At 44.0% G+C, this 8,270-nt stretch overlaps 1 non-coding gene across 1 annotated transcript; it reads right to left on the bottom strand.

The window, feature by feature from the left end:
• Positions 1–5,258: 5,258 nt before the first annotated feature.
• trnan-guu (transfer RNA asparagine (anticodon GUU)) lies at positions 5,259–5,332 on the bottom strand. The gene has a single exon. It is a non-coding gene; the product is annotated as a tRNA-Asn (tRNA).
• Between the last annotated feature and the right edge of the window lie 2,938 nt (positions 5,333–8,270).

Here is an 8,270-nt window from a genome sequence, read left to right as displayed (position 1 = left end):
TCTAAAAAGAATTGATAGATTGAACGTTGACGAAATGTTTCTTCTAATGGGGCAATGGAGAACAACAGGTCAAATATATAGGTTGAGAGGCGGTAGATTTAAAACTGAGATGAGGAGGAACTACTTCTCGCAGACGGTCGTGAATTTGTGGAATGCATTTCCCCATAGCGCGGTGGAGTCTGAATCATTAAATGTTTTCAAGGAGGAGACAGATATATTCCTAATAATAAAAGGGATGAGGGGATATTGGAACAGATAGGGAGGTGGATTTGAGACCAGTCATGAACTGATTGCATGATGGTTCAGGCTCGAAGCACTGAATTTGCCCAGTTCTGCTCCTAATTCTATTTCCTAAGTGTAACTTTCAATTTTCAAAACCCACCAACTCATCACTGTGGCTCCAATGTAATCTTCGTACATTACATCCACAGGTTCCCCTTCATCCACAACACAACTGCGTCCTGTAAAGGACTTGGGAATGGCCCCATTCTGTGGTGTAATTACTTTAAAATTCTTTGTTTCCCTCAGTTAAGCTCTCCTGATTTACACCCGGCCAGAGGTCTCCCCTCTTGTTATGCTGCTGGATAACACTTGTTTAAAACTTCCTACATTTCTTACCATGCCCCGTAGGAATCAAAGATTATGGAGCTAAAATATGAGATTTGTTTTCCTATGTACACAAGCTGTCTGACTTCCTGAGTTTTTCCAGCATTTTCACCTTTCACTGCAGAAATCGGTGCAGCTTTGAATGGCAATGGAAATATTTTCATTGAACAACTTCCCCAGCAGCGGCTCGTTGGACGAAGGGTATGATTCGGGCTGAGGATGTTAACATCATCAACTTGCGAGATATCCCGGGTTCCAAGGCCAAGCGAGAGCTCTCATTCAGCTGTCGTTTCGTATTGGACAATTCAAAGGTTTTGTAAATGTATTTGCAGAGCAAGCGGTGGGATTGGTTTACGTGGGATATGGTTGGAGAACCTGAGCACACAGTGCAGGCAATCTATCAACACAACACTCACACAAGAAAATCAAGACATTAAAAGGTGAATATACTTGTGGCCACTCACTTGATCTCTGGTCACCAGTTTAGAGGACCCCATGTTTGTTGGTTCAGGCAGCTGGCTGTGTGTATATTGTTATTCATTCATGGGTTGTGGATGTGTACCTCACTCGCTATTTCTGTTTTTCATTGTCTCGATATATCTCCCTCAGAATCTGTCAGTGTCTCTGACTGTGTTTTTATTACGTTGACCGATTTTGATCCTTGCTGTCTTCATTCGTTCGCTGTCTCTGTGCATCCGAGGTTCACTGAATTGATTTCTGCGTTTCTCCTGGGAGGAGAGATTCAGCGGGATGAGTCTGTTCGCTCTGGAGTTTAGAATAATCAGAGGTGATCTTATTGAAAAGTCTGAAACTGGGAAACAGTTTGACAGTGTACATGCTGAGAGGCTGTTCCCCCACCCCTGGCTAGTATATTATGAACAAAAAAAAGGTGAATTGTTTAAGAGGATTTTGGAATGTTTGGGAGAGGTGAAGCTGAGCATTGGAAGATGTGAATGATGTAATTGATGATTGAGAGGAAGGGATAGGAACCTTGGGGATTCTGTAGGTCTATTCATTGTAAACTTTGAAATCAGAGAAAGCATCGACACCAGTTGGAAAAACAATTTTTGTCTCCATACATTTTAGGTAATGGAAACCAACCTGATCCATGTGCTTGGCGAGCTCAGTCCTTAGAGCATAAGACTCTTAATGACAGGACCGTGGGTTCGAGCCCCACGTTGGGCGTCATCGTTTTAAACTTTTCCCCATTCTTGGGTGAATTCCCGATCTTCGTTCCTCCAGAAGTGTCACCGCTCAAACTGAGTCTTTCTCCTTTCTACGTTGTTTATCTCACAGTTGTGGGTTTGTGACCGAAAACTGCCTCCTGTTCACTGGAAGGCGGGAGTTCAGCGCTGAACTCAGCGAGAGGTTTTGTTCTCATTTATTGTGAGATTCAAACCCAGATCTGCGAGATTGTGTCAGTGGGAACAATAATCATCTCCATCGTAATTCAATCACTCCAGCCTTCCATCCTATCAGAAGACCGTCTGTTCTTTCCTCCTCTCCCTCTCTATTTTCCTTGATTCTGTGCGTGTTTGTAAACCATTAAATCACCAATTTCTTCCAGTGAGGGTCAAAGATCAGCAACCTGAATCATTCACTCTCTTTCCCTCTCCACAGAAGCTGTGTGCTTCTAACATTTTCTGTTTTGAGGTGGGATTTGCAGCAACTACAATAACTTGTTTGGGATCACAGTGGATCACTTTTCTCTGACTGAACCTTACCTGTTTGAACAGTTAAAGGGCTGAGGTTTTAAACAATGAGACACCAGAATATGTCACCCTATTTGACATGAAATGAAACAAAATGAGAATTAATCATTTCATAAAATGCTGTTAATGCAATGTATATTTCATTGTCAATGCCAGCATTTGTTGTCCATCCCTATTTCCCACTGAACTGAGTATTTTGCTGGGCCATTTCAGAGGGCAGTTAAGAGTCAATCACATTGCCTTGGGTTTGGAGTCCAATGGATACCAGAAAGGGGAAGAATGGCAGATTTCCTTCTGCAAAAGGTCCAGATGAGTTTTCACGACAATCAGAAAACAAGCTTCATTACTGAGACTAGCTTTCACTTCCGTTTCAGTTCTAGATCGTGGTGGGATCGAGACCTGTGAGCCTAAGCCACGGGATTCATACTCCACTGATTTTACCACTACGTCACCATCATCCCCGAAGGGTATAAGTGTAAATCCTTCACATGGAACAAACCGCTTAATTTCACATTGAAAACAAAGATTTAAAGCAGTGTACTGTGGAAATCAGTGTCAGAGACTCAGGATACCGGGGAATTGATGAGATATCGATTGCGTTCATTCAAAGACAGAAAAATGTGGTGAATGCTCAGTGTGAGTGATGAAGGAGCTGCGCTCCGAAAGCTAGAGATTCCAAATAAACCAGCTGCACTTTTAGCTGGTGAGAATTCTTACCGGGCACTGAAGGGCATTTGATTTACAATTCGCAAAAAGATGATTTTTATAAAATTAACAGCTTTCAGCAAATCGCACCGCAATCACATTGCAGACGGTGCAGTGAGTTACTCTCCTGGCCTCATTGCATCAGCTCCAGAGGACGATTGCTCAAGAACACAAAAAGCTCAGCGATAAAGAGGTCGACGGCTTCATTCATCAGCGATTAACCTAGAGCACGAGACCTTTCTCCTCAACCACACGCACACATGCACGCACCCACCCACGCACGCACACTTGCTCAATAATGCTCCGGACACCTCAATTTCCTTGTTGGTCTAGCCGTTAGAATTCGCCGCCTTCAATGCCATCGTCTGGGTCCGATTCCCGGTCAGGGAATGATGATTCATTGCTCTCGTGCAACACATGAATTAAGGAGAGTGGGAATTACTTCCTGATTCAAAACGGGAGCGATACTTGTGGCAGGTTGAACAGCAGGGAGGAAAAATCTGCCCCAATCCACAAACCTGTCAATTACCCACAACAATTAATATTTACATTAAGAAGTCTCACAACACCGGATCGATTTGGAATCAAGAGCTTTTGGGGCGCTGATAAAATAAAGCAAATTGATTTTATTATCGGAGCAATTGAACCAGTTGGACTTTAACATGATGCTGTGAGTCTTCTTATTCTGCCCATCCCAGTCCAACGCCCGTATCTCGACATCATATTTACATTGCAATTGCTGGCACCCCCTGTCAAAATGAGTGAGCTATCTTCTGCTGCATTAAATTTCACTGTAGCTCACCACATTCAAAGAGTAATGTTCGTTATAAACCTTATTGCAGTAAATCTATTGAAAAGATTCAGCTTATCACAGCTCCGCTTTCATCACACTGGAAGCTAATGTGAAAATATGAACAATTTCAAAGCTGAACAACGTGCACAAGATTGGAAGGTGAGTGCAACCGTGAGTAATTGGCACTGTGCATATTCCTGTACTCAGTTTCTGGGAGAATCAGGAAGATGAAATTCTGGTGTTCCAGTGGTAAGGATTCGGCGCTTTCAGAGTCATAGATCGGCTTCGATATGCTAAGATTTAAAGTTTTTCATAATCCGTTCAACAAACCTGAATTGCTTCCTGATCGAAAACAGCTCTGTCAGAAGCAGTGCAGTTAGATCTATAATTCTGTGTCTGAATTGGAAATGTCACATGGGCAACAGTTTAAGAATAAACACAGATAGTGAAAGGCCGTGATAGGCTGCAAAGCGCTGCCAATAGAGATGGGGATACAAATCTGTATGACAATGGGGTAGATTTTATCGATTAGGTTGACACAAATATCTCCTCGACCTGGATCCAAATCTCAGCCAAATCACAAGAAAACATCTCGCTAACTTAAACACTAAGCTCTCCGACTTCACTCAGAAACCAGTAACTCTGAGACAAAGCGGGATGCAGTCTGACCACTCGATCCCCCTCCACACTTAATAAGAATATGCTGGATCCCTTGAATTAGTCGGCAGCTGAGGGGGTGTAGCTCAGCGGTAGAGCATTTGACTGTAGATCATAGAAGTCCTTGGTTCAAATCCGAATGCCGCCTTCGTTGTCCAGCTGATGCTTTTTGTTTCAATTGGAACTGTTTTTCATTGGCTGCACAGCGCTTTGTGACGTCCAGCAACTGGGAAAGGCGTTACATAAATACAAGTCGGTCTTTCATGAATTATCTTTAATCCCAATCCTTTGCTTACTGACCCTCGTCAGTGGAAACAGTGTGTCCCTATCTGCTCTATCAAACAGCCGTTTCCCATGTGAACTATCTGCTCTCAAATCTCAGGACTTTGCAATTATAAAAACAGCATTCTGGTGAAAGTTTAACTCAGTCCTCATTCCACTGATCTTTGCCGACTTGCTGTGTATTTCCCTTATTAAACACATTTCAGGTTTGGACAGATAAATTCCTGATCTATCTGAGAAAGAAGAGGAATAGGCAGGAAAATGGAAACCCAAGATCAAACATGGGTTAAAGTTTCGAGTTCAGTGATTGAGTTTAATAATATTTGAAATATATAAATTGTTACAAATAATATGTTGGAGATAAATGTTCAATAAACTAACGTCGGCTAACAGTAGAGGCAGAAACACACGATACGTTTTTTTTGTGTTGCCCAAGGACTCAGTGACACTCAAAAACCGAGAGACAATGAAAGCAGATGGAGTGGAAAAAAAAGTGAAAGCCACGTCCCTGGATGGTCTCGAACCATCAACCTTTCGGTTAACAGCCGAACGCGCTAACCAATTGCGCCACAGAGACTGACACAACTGAAGCTCACATGGCATCCTAAATCAGGGTGACAGCGTGTTGGCTGCAAGTAAGACGCCAATTCAATTTTCACCAAACCTGACACAGAAAGGCCAAATGATGGCATCGTTTACAAATCTAAACATGTATATTTTATTATTTTACCCCACAGTGTTGTTGCGGTGTAATGGTTAATCCCTTCTAACATGGAAAAGGGCCGTTTGATAGAGCAGGGAGGGACAGACTGTTCCCACTGACTGGGCTCAGTAACAGAGGACTAGGATTGAAGATCATGAAATATTTGCATTTATATAGAACCTATCCCGACCAGCGGACGTCACAAAGCACTTTCCAGTCAATGAAGGACAGTTTTAATTGAAAAAAAATGTATTAAGCGCGGAAGCAGGCATTCGATTTGAATGCAGAAACATCGTGACCTGCAGTCAAATGCTCTATCCCTCAGCTATATTCCCTGAGCTATATTCCCTTAATGCCAAGCTTCCGTTTTGTCGCTCGTTAGTCCTCTGTCTCGCGTGGTCTAAACTTATGTTTGCTCCTCTGTGTGCGTCACTGTGCTTACGTATCCCAAGGGTGTGAACGCGTTTTTTTTTTAACCATCACAAACTCTATTCACTTACTTTATAAATCTTCATGGTAAATATACAGAAGATGGCAAAAGGCTGAAAGTTGCGAGATGAAAGTGACCTTTTCTGTTATTTGTGAGTGAAGGGTGCTTATTGACTGAGTTCCCGTATGTTCCATTGTGCAAGATGATTAAAAGTTTTCTTTGATCAACATTTAAACGGACAGCGGATTCACTCGGTGTGATGGTGGTCCCAGTTCTATATCTGCGATCACAGCATCAGTTCATGTCACTTACTGTAAACCCAACATTTCTAATAGGTTGGACGTCCCAATATTTCTAATACGTTGGATGCTGAATCTAATTTACTTCATTTTATATTTCATTATTTTCATCTCTGATCTATTTCCACCAGAGGCAAGTCTCTCTTTCAAAGTGTTCTGTTCAGGTTGAACATAAGTTCGTCCTTCATGCAGTGGCAACAACGATTACTTTTCGCTGCCGTATAAAAGCGGCAATGAGGTGAAATAGTCACACAAGCTGCTCATGTGTTCCTCTCAATTTCCAAAATCCACCAACCTCATCACTGCAGCTCCTGTGTAATCACTGTACAGTACACCCACCAGCTCCCTGTTATCCACAAGACACGTGACTGCTTCAAAGATCTTGTGAATGGTCTCATGCTGCGGTGCAAACATTCTGTGATATTCTGCTTTCCTCACTCTCAGGCCATGGACTACACAGTACTTGTTCATTTATCTCTCCTGAATTGTACCTTATCAGAGCCCTTTCCTGTTGTTATGCTTTCTAGCTCCTGGATTTCACTTGTTTAAAACTTCCTACATTTCCAACCTTTACCAGTTGAAAAGAAAAGTTATGCAGGTGTAACAGGAGATTCCTTTCCCTGTGTGCACATGCTGCCTGGCTTCCTGAGTTTTTCCAGCGCTCCCCACTTGCACTGCAGTTGTCACATCAGATTGATATAGAAATATAATATCTGTATTGTAGCCGGTCTTGCAGCAGTGGCTCGTTGGTCTAGGGGCATGATTCTCGCTTTGTGCGTTGTGATTTGCAAGTTTGCGAGAGGCCCTGCGTTCAAATCCCAGGCAAGCCCCCTTGTTCTTTGCAATGGCGAAGTCTTGCTCATTTCTTTGCCGTGGACAAGGCAGGATGAGTTTACTCACGGTTCGGTTTGAGAAACTGCCTCTCAAGTAATTCGAGATGTTTTCAAAAGTTGACTGTGCTGTTGAACATTCTCTTTGTCCCTCGTCAACGATTCCACGACCCAATGCTTCCGGCCGCTGGCTTTGTCTACTTTGTTATTCATTCATTGGATGTGGCTGACTTCCCCACTCACTGTCTATATCTATCTCTTTGTTTCTGTGTATCGACATCAGTCTCTTTCACTGTCTGAGTCTCTCTTTGTGCCTCTGTCAACTTTCCATACTTTGCTCTTAATTCCCTCTATTCTCGCGCTGTTTGTGTAACCAAGATTCACTGGATTGACTGTTGTGATGAGGCAGTTGCCATTGGAGGAGAGATTCGTTGCCTTGTTCTCCCTGGGGTTTGGAATAATGAAATGTGATCCCATTGAAAAGTCTGGAACGGCGAGACTGTTTGACAGTGTACATGCTGAGAGCTTGTTTCCACCGACCCCCCCCCCCGCCGCCCCACCCCCACTCGGCCCCCGCAACACCCCGTCCAACCCCCACCCCCACTCCTCCCCCGCCTCTTGCTGGAGTCTGGAGTGCTTTGAACTGGGCTCACATTATCCGGATGGTGTGTCAACCATTTAGGACTGAGTTGAGGAGACAATTCCGCACTCAGAGGCCATTGTCATACTGAACAGAACGGATTACTGCAAAGAAGTGTACCGACAACTGAACAACGAGGAACACTACAGACAGTTACCCACAGATCAGACCAAAGAACACACCCGTCAATTCAGCACTCCGATCAAAACCCTTGATCCGGACCTTCAGAGCACCCTCCGTGCTCTCACCCCACGTACTCCCCGCGTTGGAGATCACTACTGCCTCCCAAAGATACACAAGGCAAACACACCCGGCCGTCCCATCGTATCGGGCAATGGGACCCTGTGCGAGAACCTCTCCGGCTATGTCGAGGGCACCCTGAAACCCATTGTACAAAGAACCCCCAGCTTTTGTCGCGACACGACGGACTTCCTACAGAAACTCAACACACATGGAGCAGTTGAACCAGGAGCACTCCTCGTCACAATGGATGTCTCGGCGCTCTACCACCAGCATCTCCCACGACGATGGCATTGCTGCAACGGCCTCAGTACTCAACGCCGACAACTGCCAGTTTCCAGATGCAATTTTACAACTCATCCGCTTCATCCTG

Source organism: Mustelus asterias, unplaced genomic scaffold (genome assembly GCF_964213995.1).
Source record: "Mustelus asterias unplaced genomic scaffold, sMusAst1.hap1.1 HAP1_SCAFFOLD_114, whole genome shotgun sequence".
Classification (NCBI taxonomy): Eukaryota; Metazoa; Chordata; class Chondrichthyes; order Carcharhiniformes; family Triakidae; genus Mustelus; species Mustelus asterias.
The sequence above is the reverse complement of the archived record's forward strand: the minus strand, read 5'-3'. Positions and strand labels throughout refer to the sequence as shown.